The sequence below is a fragment of the Jaculus jaculus genome, chromosome 5 (genome assembly GCF_020740685.1).
Source record: "Jaculus jaculus isolate mJacJac1 chromosome 5, mJacJac1.mat.Y.cur, whole genome shotgun sequence".
Lineage (NCBI taxonomy): Eukaryota > Metazoa > Chordata > Mammalia > Rodentia > Dipodidae > Jaculus > Jaculus jaculus.
In genome coordinates, this window is record NC_059106.1 from 29483104 (window position 1) to 29504237 (window position 21134).

Below are 21134 nucleotides of genomic sequence, written 5' to 3' on the forward strand. Positions count from 1 at the left end.
ATAACTCACTGTAGTCCCAGGCTAGGCTCAGACTCAGCCGTCCTCCCTCAGCCTCCTGAGTGCTGGGACTAAAGGCATGGGCCACTATGCCCAGCTTGATTTTCTCATTTTAGTGCACATAATGCTATGAACAAAATTATGAAATTAGTCACGAAATTCAGCCAGCAAGTCATGGATTTTTATGGAAGCCCCTCAGTGCAGTTGCCTTTGTATCATCATGCAGTGTTACTTTGTGTTATTGTGTGTTATTGTGCAGTCTGTCTGCATTCCTGGGTTCAAACTCTGAAGAGGAACATTTCCTTTCCTCCTTTTTTCTCTTCTTGAGGAAATGGGCAAAATACTGTGCATGTTTTCCCTAACCTTCTGGGCATTCTTGCTCTTTATCTCAAAGCAACTTCCTCATTGCTAATCTGTTTAGACCTCTGTTTTTCTTGTTTTTGTCTTTGTTTGTTTGTTTGTGGGTTTTTCTTGTTTGCTTGTTTTTTCAAGGTAGGGTCTCACTGTATCCCAGGATGACCTAGACTTCACTCTGTAGTCTCAGGGTGGCCTCAAACTTACAGCAATTTTCCTACCTCTGCCTCTTGACTCTTGTTTTGTTTTTAAATATTTATTTATTCATTTGTTTGAGGTAGAGTGGAACAAACAATATGGAGGCACCAGGGCTTCTGGCCACTGTAAAGAACTTCAGATACATGGGCCCTTTTGTGCATCTGGCTTTACATGGTGTTGCAGTCAGGTTCGCATTGCTGGTAGAAATCACCCAACCAAGAGCAGCTTGTACAAAAAAAAAAAAAAAAAAGAGGTTTATTTTGGCTTATAGGCTCAAGGGGAAGCTCCATGATGGCAGGGAAAACGATGGCATGGACATCACCCGTTGACCAACACAAGGTGGACAATAGTAACAGGAGAATGTGCCAAACACTGTAACACCCATAAATCCGCCCCCAACAACACACTGCCTCCAGGAGGCATTAATTCCCAAATCTCCATCAGCTGGGAACATTCAGAACACCTAAATTTATGGGGAACACCTGAATCAAACCACCACACATGGGTACTTGGGACTCAGAAGCACAGGCCGTCAGGCTTTGCCAACAAGTGCCTTTAACCTCTGAGCCATCTCTCCAGTCCCAGACCTCCATTCTTAAGCTCAGCTTGTCATCCCTGAATCCTAAATCAAAATATATGGCTTAATATGTAACCACTTTACTACCAATAGCTGCATAGATGTACAAATTGTCTGCACTATTGCTTTCTCTCAAATTCTAATAAAATAGTCCTCCTGCTGCCTTCTGTGCTTGCTTTTAAATCAGAGACACTAAGAAGCTTCTGCAGGTACCCCAGCTGGGTGTGATGGCGCACGCCTCTAACCCCAGCACTTGAGAGGCAGAAGTAGGATTATTGTGAGTTCAACGCCAGTCTAGAACTGCAGAGAGTTCCAGGACAATCTGACCTAGAGTGAGACCTACCTGGAAAACAAACAGACAAAATAAAAGATACCCCATCTCCCATTGACATATCTCTCACTTCTGTAAGACTCAGACATAGTGGCCATTACATGTTGGGACACTTGGACAACAGGACACCCAGGCCTAGCGGGTATGTTTCTGGGCCCCATGTAGGAGAAGCACCTGACAGTGTGGGGGTGCTTTGGATTCATGTAATAACAACAACAACAAAACAGTGAGGGGCAAATTGGGTGGGGTGAAGGAGCAAAAGTACTTTTAAAAAGCAAGTTGCAGCCAAATTTAGTTCCCATCTAGAGAGCAGAGACAGTGTTGGGAAGGGACATGGATGTCTCATAATTCCCTTTAGCTATTGAAGTCACATGACTAGCTGTGAGTCTATTAGAAACCCCAGTGATGGAGACATGCATTGACCTTTCTAGCCACTGAATTTGTGTGTAAGTGTGTTCCAAACATGGGGTAGGGAGGCACTTCTTGCCTCCCATTCTTCAGATTCATCTTAGTCTCCATCCCAAGAAAGGAGGTGGCCGAGGGCCTCCGCCTCAGCTGTCCCTTTTCCCACTGAGTCCTTGCATGCCATCTGCCTTCTCCGTACTTCCCTGCTCCTCATGGTGTTTGCAAGTGAAGGGACAGGAATAGCATGACAACCCTGAGACCAAACTGATTACTTGAGGTAGCTGTCAGCCCCTGGTGACAAATGAGAAAAGGACTGGAGAGTAGTGAGCATTCTAAGAATGTGAGAGAAATTTGTAAATACGTAGTGTACTTGTGAGAAGATTATTAAAGGTTGATATTATCACCGGGCTTCTCATCTACCAAATGTGTTGCCAAGTCTCTGTGGCAAATGTTTGCAGGTTCTTGACTCTCATTCGGGGAATTGAAAAGGTGCACACAAGTAGTGAAGCAGCTGGAAGTTCTGTTAAAACACAATACAGAACACACTGCCTGGAGCAGTAGGCTGCTTGAGCGAGAGTGTCCAAGCACATGCAGTATTACTTGAGGCTTCTTCAGGGGAGCAGGAGGGGAGGGTTGTTTAGAAAACAACTTTAAGTTGCATCAGCTCCCTGCCTGTACTTTCATAAAATGTTCTAGGATACATTTGAATGGAAACTGACCACAAGACGGGAGTTACCAAGAGATAATCAGACCCACTACAGTGTTTGGAATGGTGTGTATGTGTGGCTTGAAGCACATTAGGGGTCCAGGTTTATTTAAAATAACATCTGTCACTGTCAGGGCCTCAGAGGCCTGGGCCATGAGACGAGTTTGCATAATCCATGTGGCGCTGTCACCTCTGCACCTCACCCTGTCTTGTCACCTGTCCTCGCCGGGGTGTCGGCCATCCCTCAGCACCTGTGTGCCCTGTATCCGACCCATGGTGGCTGGGCGGGCCTCCTTTGTCCTCTACAATCTACTGTTTCTGAGTGTACACGCACTGTTTGTGTTTGACCTCCTGACTTGTAGCCAGCTTGTGTAAGACCCCTTACAAATGAAAACTTTAAAAATAAAAAACCCACCCAGTACTCACACCATCAAGTCTGTTCTAGAACGTATGACCAAATTAACATGGAGGCCTGCCTGGCTACTTTTTAAACATATTGTTAAGTAATATTAAACCCATGTCTTTCTTTTTGAAAGAGGGAATACATTAGTACAGCAGGGGAAAAAAATAACATTCATGGAAATTATAAGAAAAATAGGTTCACTTATAAAACTGTGCATTCAATCTTAATATATAATGCAAGAAAATTGCTGAATTTAGTGCGCATGTTTTTTTTTTTTTATGAGGGTCTTGTGTATGTAGTACTAGGCACAGTGAGGTCATAGATGTCAAGGCCAATTGGTGTCTGGAAGATTGCATTATAAGCAGTCCTACCCTTCCTTTGGCCCTTATATCCTTTCCATCACCTCCTACCTCTGCCTCTCGAGTGCTGGGCTTAAAGACATGCACCACTGTGTCTGGCTTGTGGTGGACACGTTTAATCCCAGTGCCTAGAAGGCAGAGGTAAGAGGATCCCTGAGTGTGAGGCCACCTGGGACTAGCGTGAGTTCCAAGCCAGCCTGGTCTCAAGAAACCCTACCTCAAAACAATAACAAAAAAAATTAAAGCAAACTGTGGGAAAATGGGCACACCAGGGCCTCAAGCCACTGCCAACAAACTCCAGATGCATGCGCCCCCTTGTGCATCTGGCTTATGTGGGTCCTGGAGAATCAGACCAGGACCCTTTGGGTTTTCAGGCAAATGCCTTACCCACTAAGCCATCCCTCCAGTCCAGAACCCAAATTCGATGCAACACTGCCCAGAATCACAGCTGTTGAGGTTAAAAAAAAAGTAAAGGCCTCAAAAAAGTAAGATAGAGATTAAAACTACTTTTTTATTTTAAGTATTTCAAGCAGAGAGAGAGAGAACAGGCACACTAAGACCTCTAGCTACTGGAAACAAACTCCATATGCATGAACCACTTTATGCATCTGGCTTTACCTGGGCACTGGAGAATCAAATCTGGGTCATTAGCATTTGCAGGCAAATGCTTTTAGCCACTGAGCCATCTTTCTAGCCCCTAAGATACTTTTTTGTCTTAGTTTTTATTCATATACCTACATGTTTTTTCTTTTTGAATTCTTCTTGAGGCAGGGTGTTTATATAACCCAGGCTGTCTGAACTCACTTTCCTTTCTGCCTAAGCCTGAGTACTAGAAATTGCTGTTTACTAGAAAATACTTCAATGAAAACAAAAATACTACTGTTATTGATAACAGACTCTGGATAAAAGTGATTCATAATATATGAGGCAGAAGAGTAATTATTATATAGGGAACTTATCCTTTGTCAATTTTAAGATGCTCTCTGACCTAATATTAACCAAGGAGACAGAAACTTAAAGAATATACAGTGATGTCATGTGGTGGTGTATGCCTTTACTCACAGCATTTGGGAGGCAGAGGAAGGAGGATCACCATGAGTTCAAGGCCACCCTGAACCTGCATGGTGAATTCCAGGTCAGACTGAGCTAGAGTGATACCCTACCTCAAAAATTCAAATGAATAAATATATATGTATATATTGCTTTGAAAGTATTTTAAGGCAAATATAATGCAATAAGGGCATTTATGTAATTACAGGAACAGAAAGAACCAGGTAGGTCAAATCTGTACCATATATATTATAAAATAATGTACAAGATCGTAGTGTGATTGTGCTTTGATTTTATAGTTTTGCCAATTTTGAATCTCCGTGTTGAATTACCTGTGAGATGGTTGAAGGCTCCAAATAGAATTGTTGGTGTCTTTGTTGGCATGCTCAGGTCTCTCTACTTTTGCTTCACAGAATTGCAACATTATGCAATCACTTTTAAGATTGTTCTGTTTCTTGGATATTTGATAACTTTATCGTCATGAGTTTGTTTCTGATTTTGGTAATCATTTCTGTTCTGGGAATGACCTTATCTTTTAGTAATATAGTCGTTTTCACTAATAGAGATTAAGATTAAGTGTTTTAGTGTTTAGGCAGGTATAGGGTCTTATCTAGTGCCATACTGTAAATGAGAAATCTCAGTTCTTAGTGGAATATTGTTTCAAAAGGAAGGAAAGATACAAGTGGATTTGATTTATATTTTTTCATATTCAGTAAGGATATGAATATTGCAACTTAAATGAAGATATTTATTCATTTTCAGCCTAGCTTGAATATTAAAACAAATAAAAACAAAACTTTTGTTTCTCCTTTTTAGTCTTTGACCCTTTTAATTTCCCTTTTTAAAAAATTCCTGAGCCGGGTGTGGTGGTGCATGCCTTTAATCCCAGCACTCAGAAGGCAGAGGTACGATTGCTGTGAGTTCGAGGCCACCCTGAGACTCCAGAGTGAATTCCAGGTCAGCCTGGGCTACAGTGAGACCATATCTCAAAAAAACAAACAAACAAAAAATCCTTGGTCAAGCATATTGGCACACGCCTTTAATCCCAGTACTCTGGAGGCAGAAGTAGGAGGACTGCTGTAAAATGAGGCCACCCTGAGACTGCTTAGTGAATGCCAGGTCAGCCTGAGCTAGAGTGAGAACCTACCTCAAAAAAAACAAAAAAATGAAATACAATAAAATTCTTTGTCATTTATATGCTTTTAAACGTGCTTACCATTAAAAAAAAAAATGTTTATCTTGTTTCTTTTTTGTTTGCCTGTTTTGTGATCCCAGGAATCAGAACCCATGTCCTGGAGCATTCTGGGTAGGTGCTGTACAACAGATCTACACACAGCATCTGCTATGCTATTTTTTGTGTTTTAAAATTAATTATGTTTATGTGTGTGTGTGTGTGTGTATGTATGTATGTATGTATATATATATATGTATATATATATATATATTGCCTATTTCATTTCATTTTAATTCATAAATATTGTGCCACTTATCTTTAAATATTTATTATTTCTTTGCAAGCAGAAAGAGATTCAGAGAAAAGGTCACATCAGAGCCTGTTGCTACTGAAAATTAGCTCCAGATTCATGTGTTACTTTGTGCATCTGACTGTACAAGAGTATTAGGGATGTGAACCCAGGCTTTGCAAGCAAGTGCCTTTAACCACTGAGCCATCCCTCAAGCCCTACTATACTAAGTTACATATGAATTTTAGGCAGGAGAGATGGCTCAGCAGTTACCACACTTTCCTGTGAAACCTAAGAACGAAGGTTCGAATTCCTAGGACGCACATAAAGCCAGATGCATAGCTGGCACCTGCGTCTGGAGTTTGTTTCTTAGAGTGCTAGAGGCTGTAGTGTGTCCATGCTCTCTCTCTACCTGCCCCTCCCTCCCTCTCTCTCTTTCTCTCTCAAACAAATAAATAAATAGGAATTTTAACCCGGGTGTGGTGGCTCATGCCTTTAATCCCAGCACTCTGGTGGCTGAGGTAGGAAGATCACCATGAGATAGAGACCAGTCTGGAGCTACAGAGTGAGTTCCAGGTCATCCTGGTCTGGAGTGTGACACTGCCTTAAAATAAAACTAAAATAAACAAATAAATAATTTTTATTTATTTTAAATTTTAATTTGTATCCTTAAGCAGCTATACCCATAAGTCAACAAAGGCCAGAATCTCCTATCTATGTCAATCTGCAAGAACAGAGAAAAGTACACTTGGCTCTCCCCCAACTTCCTATGGGCCCAGCCACTCAGGTTAAAGGAGAATGGGAAACTCATGAAGGCAGCTCAGGGCATCATTACTCCTTAACCAAGTAACTCAGCAGAGAACTTGGAAACCACCTGAGTTCAGAGACCCCAAGAAGATAGAGGAGGAGGAGCAGGCTGCTGGTGAGAGGGCCATGACCAAGGAGGAATTCCTGAGAGAACTGACCACACCAGCTCCTAGGTTCATTGCTGCCTAACCTGAGGTGCAGACTGGTCCCAAGGTGTATGGGTGCCCTCTGTGCCTATCTAGCAGTTTCCAAGGAAGACTGGAGTGCCCAGCCAGCCACTGAGGACTGGTCTGCAGCTCCCACTGCTCAGGCCACAGAGTAGGTGGGGAGGTCCCCTGAATGGTTCTAAGCTGTTCTGTACACTCAGGAAAGGTGGAAATAGTTTCTAAAAGTAAAAATAAATAAATAAAAATAAGACACTTCAGTATTAGCTCAGCATGGTGGTGGTACATACTTTCAATCCCAGCAGTCACAAGTCAGAGGTAGGAGGATCACTGTGAATTTGAGGCCATCCTGTGACTACAGAGTGAGTCATAGGAAATCCTGAGCGAAAGTGAGACCTTACCTCATAGAAACCAAAGGAAAAAAACCAAGTTAGTGCTCTGTCACATGATTCAATTCAAGGTTCTGAAGCTGAGGGGTCATGCTGTGCCATGCTTACCATTCTCTTGCATAATGAAGCCATTTCCTCTTTAGCATCTACAGGCACCACTTGCTGGAGGAGGGAAGAGAAAAGCACATGGTTGCCAGAGAACAGATGATCACTTACAAAGGTTTAAGGAATCGATAAAGAGCAGATGTGCTAGATCCAGACTGGTGGCACACACTTTTAATCCCAGCGTGTGGGAAGTAGAGATAGGAGGATTGCTATGAGTTTCAGGCTACCCTGAGAGTACATAGTGAATTCCAGATCAGCCTGAGCTACAGCAAGACCCAACCTTTTGGGGCCAGGGTAAGAATGTGCTGCCATGTCTAGAGTAGTGTTCTTAAAGAAACATTCTGTGGTCAGGTAGTCCTTTTGTCCTGGAAAGGGATTTCAGTTTTGGACTCAGCTCCTATTCTGTGAAATAGGGCAACAGCTTCCTCTCAAAGTTGCATAAAGAAATGCAATGGTGTGAGGAACATCCTGCCAACTTGGAGTACATGGCTTTGTGCACACCCACCAGTGCCAATACGTGGTGCAGAATTTGAAGAGAGGGGAGGACCAGTGCCTGGTGTTTATTCTATTGAAGATGTTTAAGCCATGCTGATTTTCCTAAAGGATCTCTAAGTTTGTCCACAAGGGTTGGGAGTAAACTGAATGAAGAATTCAAGTTACTAGGAACTTTATATCTGTGTTTGCTGGGTGCATTGCCAAGAAGCAAATGCACTATGTGTCCAATGTACACATGACACCTATCAGGTCAAGGCCATTGATCACTATCTCTGTGATAGGCCTGGCCCTTTTGTCCAAGGCAGCTCCAGTACTGACCCCCCAGCGAGGGCCAGATTATATAAATGCAGGTTAGGTTTTTTTTTTTAATTTAACTTGGTTTTGAAATATAAAAATAAAATTCATACAAAAATAAAATGCATGCAAAGATGATATATAAATAATGAAGCAAATTTGGAGAGTGATGGTCATAATGTAGTGAGAATAAATATTATCAACCATCATCCTGGGGCACATCACAGTGGATGCTGCTGTGAGCGTTCATAGCCGCACACCTGTGTTCTGTAGCCTAGAAGCAGTGAGCAACTGACTGCAAGAGGATCCAAGTGTTTCTCTGGAATCCCAGTGGGGACTTGGACCTTTTGGTGTGACTAACATTACTTGAATCTTGTTTTAAAAGGGGGTATAAAATACTTCTTTCTCTCCCCAGACCCTTCATGGTGTGTGTGTGTGCAAGTGTGAATATGGAAGAGGTTTTCTGTGCAGTTTCACAGAGTGGCAGGGTTTCAGTTGACCATTTGCTGTCATTTCCCTGATTGAACCTTCTCTCCCTGTCCTGCCTCAGGTTGGAAATAAGACTGTTCCTATCCTGGATTCAACCTGCAAAGGCATCACTGCAGATACACTTAAGGACTTGGTGAACTACTTGACATCATCCCAACAAGAAGGGCGCCTCTTCTTCTGAGCTTTCCTGGAATAATACTGAAGGTTTCATGCTACCGAGCAAGTGATGGACCTGCTCCTCAACAGGTGAGCACCCCAAGGTCCTTGTCCTCTCTGGTTCTCAGCAGTGCTCTGCCCTTCTCTGGTCTTACTCTTTCTCCTGGGCTCTTTATAGGACCCAGGGGCATGAGATCAGGCAGTGCTTGCCCAGCTCTAGCCGTAAGATCTAGGTTGTGTGCATGGTAGTACCACACCTTGAACAACCTCTTTGTCCACAGTTCTCTTAAATGTGCATGAAATAAAAATCGTACTACCAAATTTGTTTACCAAGTTCTAGATCCCATCTGTGAGATACCTGACAGGTATGTCCAGAGAAGGGACACTTACAGAATAGCCATGACAGATCTTTTTGTTAACTGAGACATTAGGCTAGGATCTGAAATGGACCCTCTCAATTGAACAAAAATTCAGGAAGCCTCTGCAGGCACTTATACAGGCAGTTCCAACATTACAGAACAAATCTTCAGAGCTGGGCTTTTCTGCCATCATGTTTATCCAGTGCCCAGGACATCTTGGTGGGTGGGTGACACAGGTCATAGTTTACATCCTTCCATTCTCTAGGTACCGCTCTTCAGCTGTGAAATGTGAGCAGAAGGAACCAACGGAGAAGTGAGTCAGCTTCAAGCTAAGAGATAGGGGTTGTCTAAAGAGTGGTAAGTATTTAGGAGGCTGGAGTCCCTCAGATGTCTGAATTCCATTTCCCACATGTGATTTCCACTGGAGTCCTGAGACCTGGGGCATTGCCTCCAGGAGAGGAAGGCAGAGCTGGGTCTGGGTTCCTGGCAATCATGGAGCAGATGAGAGCTTGGGGATCATGTCTGGCCCCTGTGAATATCCAACGTTTTTCCATCCCATGTGGGCAGGTCGTTCAAGAACTGATCTCTGTCAGAGTCAGGGTGGGAGGTGGGAAGGGGCATCTTCTGCATTGGAGTCCTCCTTGAAAGGGGCTGTGGAAGGGCAGGTGGGGGGGTGTTGAGCAAAGAGGCCATACAACTGATCAGCTGCCTTTCCCCTATACCAGCGCCACCTGTCCCTTCCTCAGGATATGCTTGGACATGTGCCCCAAAGAGTTTAGACAACTCCCTGACCGGTACATCCTAAAGCAGCTGGTGGTGTACACCAAACTCAACATGTCCTCTGGCAGCCCAGGTCCACCTACTCCTGGTACAACTAGAGGACCAGGAGCCCAGGGAGTCAAGCGACCAAGGGTGAGGACATTGGAGGTGGTGCCTGAATGTGCATGTAGAGGGAAGGTTACTGAGTGTCCCTGCACCTCCTCGAGGGGCTGGTATTTTCAGGAAATATTTTGGTCCCCAGTCACAGAAGATACCTTTTGTAATGACAAGAGCTGGGAGCCAGGGTCTTCTCAGTGTCTTCAGAGGGTCAGAGAAGGCTGCCATCTGGGAGGCCTTGTCATTCTTACAACCCCACTGCCTCTTCCCTTATAGATATCTCTGCCAGCAACATGTGTCTTTCTGTTCCTGGAATCCGAGACCATCTGAGCAGTATTTTCTGAGCTGGTAGAATACAGGGCAAGGCAGAACCAGCTTGTGCAACAGACAAAGAGAACAAAGAAGCCACCAGCTCTGAACACAGCCCAGCCAGCTCATCTGGGTGTAGAACACATGCACTAATTCAGCCAGGATTCCGGAGTCACCTCTTGAGTTTTCTGTGCACCAGCTAGAGCATCATTCTCTGCCCCTGGAATCCATCCTATTATTGTCTTGTGTTGTTGTGGGTGGTTTTTTTTTTTTTTTTTTTTCATTTTTAAAGAACGTTTTGTATATTATTTAAAATAAAGTTTTACCATTTCTTCTACATTTCTCAATTCAGTGTCATAAAGTCCACTCACTATACTCTACCTACATAGCCCTGTCTTTCTGCAGACTAAAGTCCCAAAGTTCATACGTGTTCTGTGGGGAGGCTCTGCACAAGCCATTCTGGAGCCATGGTGAGGAAAGTCCTGGCTTGAGAGAGAATTGGTGAGTGCCAAGAGAGGTACAAGGAATCCAGACACGGGAGGATGTTGTCATATGCAGGGGACAGTGACCCTCAGGATTAGGGACACAGGTCCTATGGTCAACAGAAAAGTGTGTCCTGGGAAATGAGTTCCACTGTAGCCTCAGGCTCCCTGCCTGTGAAAGGAGCAGCAGTCCTCTCCTGAGGTCTGATAATGACAAATGCCATGCAGTGGTGAGAGGTGCTGCTTGCCACCCCTGGCCCAAGGCAGTGTGCACACCTTCCACTGCCAACATGTAATGTAGCATTTGAAGAGAGAGTCAGCATCCAGAAGTTTTCACTATTGACGATGTCTAAGCTGTGGTGGTTTTCTTAAAAGTATTGCTAAACTTTCCCACAAGGGTACACTGGGGTACACTGAACAAATACGCCTCAGTTGTGGGATTTCATGCACGATGTTCCCCTGGCAATAGTACAAGGCAAATAGTACTGTCGTCATAAACACGTGACTCCCCAAGCCAATAAAGTCTATCTCCATCTTCAAGTCTCCTGGGCAGCTCAGGTACTGTCTCCCCAGCAAGGGGCAGACAGTGTAGGGAGATAACTATAGGTAGTTTTTGTAACTTGATTGGAAAATCAATGCCCTGTTAAGGGCTTTCTATTGAGTCAAACACTCATCTCTAAATCCTGTAACGTAGTCATATTCATAAACTTGGATGAAATGTACACACATCAAACATTCAGCCTGTGCCTGCAATACCACACTCAGGTGTCCGAGCATTTCCCTCTAACTCTCCAAAATTCCATCCTGCCCGTCTGTAGATAGCAATCTATGACATTTTTTCACCTGTGTCTAATGTATTCGATTTTGTTTTCCACTAGCAATGTATAATTTTTAGTTTCTGCACATCATTTACAGTACTTCTCAGAAGTCTATTGATTGTGACCATACTTGTGGAATCACAGGCTCTTTGGATTTAAACTGTATCTCTTATTGATCAATTTGAGCATCTTTCATAGGAAGACTTCAAAAATCTCATCTGTGACTAACTTGATGCTTCATCTAGAATAATAGGACATATTTTTAGGACAAATTTCAAAAATCCCTGAGAATTTTGTTGTTGTTATTTTTCGAGGTAGGGTCTCACTCTAGTCCAGACTGACCTAGAATTCACTATGGAGCCTCAGGGTGGCCTTGAACTCATAGCAATCCTCCCACCTCTGCCTCCTGAGTGCTGGGATTAAAGGTGTGTGCCACCACACCCAGATCCTGAGAATTTTTTTAAAGAGAGAGTGAGAGAGACCATATTAGCATGTCAGAGCCTCTTAACCATCCAAACAAATTCACAATAGTGGCATATGGGTCATCAAGTGAAGTTTTATCCCATTGAGGAGCGTATTTCTTGATTCTGGAATGATGTATCCATGAGTCTAATCCAAAGACCTTAACTACAGTCAGGGTAGAGAGAATAACAGTATGTGGATCTTCCCATGGTGACTTTATGGAAGGGGTAAGGAAGAGGAGTGATTTTATAAGTATTAATTCCTCTGGTCTAAATAGAGTAATTCCTGGTTCCCAACTTTGTGCCACAGAAAGGGCCCTTATGGAATTTCGAAATTTGGCCAATGAGATTATGTGCTTTTTGAGGTCTGAGGTTTCTGAGTCTAATAAAAAAAAAATCATTGGTGATAAAAGGCCTTCCATACAACATTTGAAAAGGATTTAAGTTTGTTTTATAGGTAGTGTTTCTAATTCTTATTAGAGCAATAGGGAGCAGGGCCACCCATGGTAGGTGGGTTCCCTGGGACAGTTTGTTAAATGTGTCTTAAAAATGTTGGGGCTACGGGTGCAATAGTGGCCCATCTATCATGGTGGAAACCAACTGCCCTCTAATTGGACTGGAGGCCTGCTCCATGGGAGGGAATACATCCCTGATACTGAAAACTTAAAACAGGGCTAGTCATAAGCCCTAGGGGTATAACCTCTGCTGCAGTCTGGCTAAATGTATATACTATGCTCATCAAACTGCCCAGTAAGCACTTCTCTTAATGTTCATACCCTTATATTAATCTTCTCTTTTTAGATGGCAGTGACCTTGAGATGACTCAGAAGGTATCATGGTGCTGGAAAGAAGTGACCCGAGTGCTCAGTACTGCAATATCTCTATCACACCTTCCAAGGCTCAGGGTCTAATGCGGAAGAGGTGGCGGGAAGAATGTAAGAGCCAAAGGAACAGTAGGACTCCATACAACATGCTCCCTCCAGACACAAAATGGCCTAGATATCCATGACCTCACAGTGCCTGACACTACCTAAACAAGACCATCATAAGAGGAGGAAAAGATCATGACATCAAAATAAAAGAGAGACTGATTGAGATGGGGAGGGTATATGATGGAGAATAGAGTTTCAAAGGGGAAAGTGGGGGATGGAGGGTATTACCATGAGATATTTTTTATAATCATGGATCTTGTTAATAAAAATTTGAAAAAAAAAAATGTTGGGGCTTTAGCCAGGTGTGGTGACACACGCCTTTAATCCCAGCACTCAGGAGGCAGAGGTAGGAGTATCACTGTGAGTTTGAGGCTACCCTGAGACTCCATAGTGAATTCCAGGTCAGCCTGAGCTAGAGTGAGAACCTACCTCAAAAAACAAACAAAAAGGAATGTTGGGGATAGAAACATGGTTTAGCAATTAAAGTGCTTACCTGTGAAGTCTAAGAACCTAGGTTTGATTTCCCAGAACCTGTGTAAGCCAGATGCAGATGGTGGTCCATGCATCTGGAGTTCTTTGAAAACAAAAATAAAATTAAAAAAGAGTATCATTGGCCTTTTCCACTTCTCTTGAGGATTGTGGCTGCCAGGCAGAATACAGTTGATGATCTATTCCTAATGGTCTGTTATTTTATTATTGACAACTTCCATAATAGTAGACAAATAACCCATGGTAATTCCCTCCCACTGCCGACTTTCCTTTTTGAAACTGCACTGTCTTTCATATTGCCTCCCCCTCTCAATAAGTTTCTCTTTTATTTTGATGTCATGATCTTTTCCTCCTATTGTGATGGTCTTGTGTAGGTAGTGTCAGGCACTGTGAGGTCATGGACATCTGGTCCATTTGGTGTCTGGAGGAGCACATTGTAAAAAGTCCTACTCTCCCTTTGGCTCTTACATTCTTTTCATGACCTATTCCACAATGGACCCTGAACCTTGGAAGGTGTGATAGAGATATTTCAGTGCTGAGCACTCATCTGTCGCTTCTCAGCACCATGTTGCCTTTTGAGTCATTCCAAGGTCACTGCCATATAAAAAAAAGAAGCTTCTCTAACCAAAAGCATTAATATATGGGTATAAATATTAAGAGAAGTGTTTACTGGGAAATTTGGTGAGCATAGTGTATACATTTAGCCGGACACTAGCAGATATTACACCCCTAGGGCTCAGAACTACCCCTGTTGTAGGTTTTCAGTATCAGGATGTATTCCCTCCTGAAGAGCAGGTCTCTAGTCCAACTAGAGAGTGCTTGGTTTCCCCGATAACAGACATGCCACTTTTGCACCCGTTGGCTCATTTGGCCTGGCTGGCCAAATTTAAGGCTTGCAGTGTCCACTGTTGAATATCTTCACTGGTGATTTCTCTCTCCAACAATGTACTGCATGCAGCATAGCTTTTCCCAGCTTTCTGACAGCTGGTCTAAATGGAGGAGGTTTTCAGCTCAGCTCCAGCAAGATTTCTCAGTGACCTTGCAGCCCAAGTATGAGGAGTTATCAGCAATAGGGTCTTACCATCTGTTACTGGTGGGAAGCCAAGGGACTCGGTAATGGCCTGTAATGTTTTTGGGGTATCAGGGACCTCCCTGGCCAACAACTCACTGGAAGGTATCCCATCCCTGGCACTGATTTCCACAATGGCTGGACTAGATTGCATTCCCACCAACAGTATAGAAGGGTTCCTCTTTTTTGGCATCCTCACCGGCACTTATGGTCATTTTTTTTCATGATGGTCACCAATCTGACAGGAGTAAGATGGAATCTCAACATAGTTTTAATCTTCATATCCCTGATGACTAGGGATGTAGAACATTTTTCTTTAGATGTTTATATGCCATCTGTATTTCTTCTTTTGAGAACTTTCTATTTAGTTCCATAGCCCATTTTTTAGTTGGGTTGTTTGATTTCTTATTTAATTTTTTGAGTTCTTTGTCTATCCTACATATTATCTTCTGTCAAATGTATATCTGGCAAATATTTTCTCCAGTTCTTTAAGTTTACTCTTTGCTCTATTCACAGTGTCCTTTGCCATATAAAAGCTTTGTAATTTCATGAGGTCCCAGAGGTTAATCTGTAGTTTTATTTCCTGAGCAATTGGGGTTATATTCAGAAAGTCTTTGCCAATACCAATATATTGAAAGGTTTCTCCTACTTTTTCCTCTAGCAGTTCCAGAGTTTCAGGTCTGATATTAAGGTCTTTGATCCATTTGGAGTTAATTCTTGTGCATAGAGAGAGATAAGGATCTATTTTCATCCTTCTACAGATACATGTCCAGTTTTTCTAGCACCTTTTGCTGAAGAAGCTATCTTTTATCCACTGAGTATTTTTGGCATTTTTTGTTCACGATCAGGTCCCTATAGCTACCCATACTTACATTTGGGTCCTCTATTCTGTTCCATTGATCTACATGTCTGTTTTGTGCCAGTACCATGCTGTTTTTGTTACTATGGCTCTGTAATATAGGTTAAAATCCGGCATGGTGATACCACCAGCCTTATTTTTGTTGCTCAAAATTGTTTTAGATATTTGAGGGGGTTTTTTGTGCTTTCAAATGATTTTTTTGGGTTGTTTTATCTATTTCCATGAAGAATCATTGGAATTTTGATGGGGATTGCATTAAATGTGTAGATTGCTTTTGGTAAGATTGCCATTTTCACAATATTGATTCTTCCAATCCAAGAACAAGGGATGTCTTTCCATTTCCTGGTGTCTTCTGCAATTTCTAACTTGAGTATTTTAAAGTTTTCATTATAGAGGTCTTTCACTTCCTTGGTTAGGCTTATCCCAGGGTACTTTATTTTTTTTTTATGCAGTTGTGAATGGGTGTGATTCTCTGATTTCATCCTCTGTGTATTTGTTGTTAGCAAATAGGAAGGCTAATGATTTCTGGGTGTTTATTTATTTTTCAAGGTACGGTCTCACTCTAGCCCAGGCTGACCTGGAATTCACTATGTAGCCTCAAGGTGGCCTTGACTGTGTCTTTATTTTGTATCCTGCTACATGGCTATAGGTGTTTATCAGCTGTAACAGTTTGCTGGTGGAGTCTTTAGGGTCCTTTATGTATAGAATCATGTTATCTGCAAATAATGATAACTTGATCCCTTCCTTTCCAATTTGTATCCCTTTTATGTGTGTCTCTTGCCTTATTGTTTTGGCTAAAACTTCCAGTACTATATTAAGTAAAAGTGGGGACAGTGAGCACCCTTGTCTTGTTCTTGATTTTAGTGGAAAAGCATCAGCTTTTTCTCCATTTAGTATTATGTTGGCTGTAGGCTTGTCATAAATAGCCTTTAGTATGTTGAGATATGTCCCTTCTATTCCCAGTCTCTGTAGGACTTTCATCATGAAGGGATGTTGGATTTTGTCAAATGCTTTTTCTGCATCTAATGAGATGATCATGTGATTATTGTCCTTCAGTCCATTTATAGAAGGTATTACATTTATCAATTTGCATATGGTTTTTAGATGTAGGGTCTTGCTCTAGCCCAGGCTGACCTGGAATTTACACTGTAGTCTCAGGGTGGCCTCAAATGCGTAGCAAGCCTCGTAATTTGCTTCCTGAGATCTGGGGTTAAAGGTGTGCACCACCATGCAGGGGCCTATTGCTCTTTTTTTTTTTTTTGCCTATTGCTTTTGATACTCCCTGAGTAAAGGCTGCTTTGAAAAGGGCCGTTATCACTTTGTAAGCTTCTGGGGAGTCCAAATCTAACCATGATCTCTCTAAGTAAGGTTTTCATTGCTTCAGATGTCTTTTCTATCCCACAAGGGAAGACTTCTACCCAGTTGGTGAAAGTGCCAACCCACACTAAGACAAAATGAGCTTTTGATGTTTTATTTTTTATTTTAAATTCGGGTGTGAAGTCTAATTGCCAGTATTGTAGATAATATGTTTGTCTCTATATTCCTGATGGGGAAATCTGAAAACTTAAGAGATTGTTCTTGAGACAGGTGTCCCATGCACTTACTATTTGCTTAATAGTCTTTGAGGGGTGTCTTCTAGTAAACAACCTAAAAGTTAACTCGAAAGTATTTTCTATTCCTAGATGGAAAGTTTGATGAAGGACTTTAAGAAATTTCCATTGGCTTGAAGAGGACAGGTGTAATTTTACCTCATTAGACTGTGGCCATCCTTAGGGGATTAGTGTATAACCTCTCAAGAGAGCACACTTATTTTCTTCTGCAGAGTATTGAGGCTTTATTTATTTATTTTTGTTTTTTTGAGGTAGAGTCTCACTCTAGCTCAGGCTGACCTGGAATTTACTATGTAGTCTCAGGGTGGCCTCAAACTTACAGTGATCCTCCTACCTCTGCCTCCTGAGTGCTGGGATTAAAGGCATGTACCACCACACCTGATGCTTTATTTCTTTAAAAAGATTTTCCTGGGGCTGGGAAGATGGCTTAGCAGTTAAAGCACTTCCCTGCAAAGCCTACAGAACCCTCGTAAACCAGATGCACAAGGTGGTGTGTGCGTCTGGAGTTCATTTGCAGCAGCTGGGAGGCCCTGGTATGTCCATTCTCTCTCTCTCTCTCTCTCTCTCTCTCTCTCTCTCTCTCTCTCTCTCTCTTTCTCTCTCTGCCACCCCTCCTCTTTCTCTCTCATGTAAATAAATGAAAATAAAAAAGGATGTTTCCATATCAGAGGAGTTTCTAGGCTTTATCTGTTAGTCCTTGAGCAGTTGTCTTCCTGCTACATCTGCTACCCTATTACCTTCTGCAGTTTCATGGTCTCCTTTCTGTGGCCCCTGATATGAGTGACTGCCACCTCACCTCCTCCAGCAGGAAACCTAAGAAAAGTAGTCTATTTCTTGATGACATTAGATGGGAGATCCATTTGTAGTGAGAAACTCTGTCTCCAAATGGTAGCATGTGCATGTAAAAACCAGGAAGGAGTATCTCAAGTCTGTGGAAATATTGACTCTTTTTCCTTTGCTTAGTTTTGGGCTCTAGATATGGCAACGAGATCAGTTAGTTGAGAACTTATGCCAGGAATAAGAGGCTTACTTTCAACAGTCTCATAGAAGCTCACTATTGCATATCCTGCTTTTTTAATCCCATTTAAAAAATATTTTTATTGGGCTGGAGAGATGGCTTAGCAGTTAAGGTGCTTGCCTGTGGAGCCTAAGGACTCATGTTTGACTCTCTAGGACTCACATAAGCCAGACACACAGTGTGACACAAATGTGCAAGGTTGCACTTGTGCACAAGATGGCATGTATGTCTGGAGTTTGATTACAGTGACTGGCGGCTCTGACACACCAATTCTCCCCCCCCCCCGCCACTCTTTCTATATGGTAAAAAAATAATAATAATTTCTATTTGTTTTCAAGGGGAGGGAGAGAGAAGGGGAGAAAAGATGCACACTGGGGCCTCCTGCTGGTGCAAATGAACTCCAGATGCACGTGTCACTCTGAGCATCTGGCTTTACATGGGTACTGAGGAATCTAATCCCAGAATTCGGGTCTTGCAGGCAAGTGCTTAAACCACTGAGAAATCTCTCTAGCCCTTTCAGTGCTATTTTCTGTAAAGAAACTCCCATCAGTAGAATCCAGTCTGGGGCTGGAGACATGGCTTAGTGGTTTAGGCACTTGCCTGTGAAGACTAAGGACTCATATTTGACTCTCCAGGTTCCCATAAGCCAGACAGATGCACAGTGATGCAGGCATGCAAGGTCACACATGTGCACAAGGGTGTGCGCTGTCTGGAGTTTGATTACAGTAGCTGGAGGCCCTGGCGCAATTCTCTTTTTCTTTCTCTCTCTCTCATAAAAAAACAAAAAAGGAGTTTCTCAGAGGTCTTCTCTAGCTGCATACATCTGAATTACTATTTCTTTACAATGATGGTCTGTCTGTCTAGTCAGACTCTTCAGGTAAAAAGGTAGCAGGCACTAGACTAGAAGTCTTAAGTTGTATAGCGTGTCCTTCTAGTAACACTGGTACCTTAAAAGGTGTCTATCAGTGAGCCAAAGGCTTCCCTATAACAGTTCAGCCACATTATGAAGCATATGAACAATTATATCATTACCCATAATGAGTTTTGTGGCCCCAAGAATTAAGGAGGCTATAGCAGCTAGAGGTGTAAGGCAGGCTGGCAATTTCTTGACAACCCAGCCTAATGTATTGGCCACATATCTCACTAGTTGATGGTCCTCTGGGCTGTGTTAGCAGCCCTAGAGCTATTCCATCTTTATCTCACATATAAATTAAATTCCTGTTCTATGGGCAGGCCGAAAACTGGTGCCTTACAATGCCTGTTGAACAAGTTGAAGGCTGTTTTGTGTTCAGGTTACCAGATAGGAAATTGGATTTCAGGATGTGGTAGTTTGAATGCATGACCCCTAATAGATTCTATTTTATTAAAGCTTCTTGGATTTCCAGCTGCCTGGCTAGATGGTGTGTCACTATTGGTGGACCCTAGGACAGGTGCAGACCTAAGATGTGTTTGGGATGGAACTGGGATTTCAGTCTAAGTTATAGGGAGTGCTTAAGCTCTGCCTGGGAGCCCTGGAGTGTGCTTGTTTATGGTGCTGGTGGTGCTCTTTCTCTCTGTGGACACATAAAAAGTGGCCAGCTTTTTCTGCCATTACGGAACGTCCCCTGGCTTTTTAAGTCTCAATAAATCCCTTCCTCCCATAACTTGTGCTTGGTTTGGAAGTTCACCCCAGCAACATGAAACTGACTTTGGCACTAAACGTTTGGTTTCTTTTAATACTTTATATAAGGGTCTGGAAATTTCTCCATAACTAGGTATCTCAGGCTTATGCAGCTAAACACCCACTTTCACAATTACTGTAAGGAGGTGCCATTGAGCACAGAGACAGAGATGAGGAGACAAGCGACAAGGAGGGATATGGTGCATGGCTGAATGTTTGTGTGTTGTGTTTCAGCTCAGGTAACACACACACACACACACACACACACACACCCCTACCTTTTGGGAAAATGACGTACAAGGGAAGTGGCCTAGTCTAGGTCACCCAGTGAAGAAGCAGAGATTGGGATTGCAATCCCTGTGCTAGTGATCTGAGAGCCTCAGAGAAATCTCTCTTGACAAAGAGGTGGTCAGACAAAGAGACGATAAGGAAAGAAAGGCCATTGAGAACAGAGAGGATGGAGATGGGTTCACATGCCTAGAATCAGAGAGAGATTAAAAAAAAAGAGAGGCTCAGAGATAGATAGCAAGATGTAGAAACACACACACACACACACACACACACACACACAGAGGCATGAAGCGCTGCAGTCAGGATGGGATCTGAAGCCTTAGCTATCCCTCCCTGGGCACTGTAGGAAAAAAACCCCGCAGGGGATCCCCACGCTCTGCCCGGATAAGGCGACACCCCAAATCACTCACTCACGAGAAGCGGTCTTGATGCAAACTGCAAGAGGATTTTATTCCAAGCGCGCTGGGGCCCACAGTCGTACACTGCACAAGGGTAGAGGACTGCAGAGCCCTGAATGCAGGAACAGGACAGTTTTTATAGGGTTTCTAACAAAGCCTGTGCCTTAGACCAATCATTTTCTAATATTAGGAGCCCCGCAGGGTGTTAGCCAGTCAGTTGGTGCCACCCCATAGTTTCTAAGCCAATTAGTTTATGACCTTGGTGGTCAGCGTTTGCGCAGGTCCTTGGGTGGGAGTAGCAGAGTGTGGTTCCAGTCTCCTATGACCTTGGAGGTCAGCACTTCTGTAATTCCTTAGGTGGGGGTAGCAGAGTATGGTATCAGCCTCCTATGACCTTGGTGGTCTGAGGCAGGCTGCTACAGCTTATGGTGCAAGCTACTAAGGCTAACAGTGTGGGCTATTAAGGCTTATAGTGTAAGGCTTATAGTGCAGGCTATTTACAGAAACCAAATAAGTGGTTCACTTCATTACTCATTTCCCATCCTTGAGGGCTATCTCATGCCCTTTTACCTAGTTTTATATTAGGAGTGGGCTCTGATATAATGAGAAGAGGGATTCTTTACTTGCTTCCAACAGAGAGTAAAGCCTGGAGTTTGAGGTATGCAGGGAGCCCGCTTAAGCTCCCCTTGGAGCGTGATAGTATTTCTGAGCTTCTGAATTCTTGGGCCTTTCAGCACAAGGTGAAGGGGTTCCTGGAAACA

At 43.0% G+C, this 21134-nt stretch overlaps 1 long non-coding RNA gene across 1 annotated transcript; it reads left to right on the plus strand.

Moving 5' to 3' along the window:
* Positions 1–8701: 8701 nt before the first annotated feature.
* On the plus strand, positions 8702–10511 carry LOC123460805. The gene is made up of 3 exons (XR_006637208.1): positions 8702–8832; positions 9367–9458; positions 10254–10511. It is a non-coding gene; the product is annotated as an uncharacterized LOC123460805 (long non-coding RNA).
* The last annotated feature ends 10623 nt before the right edge of the window (positions 10512–21134 follow it).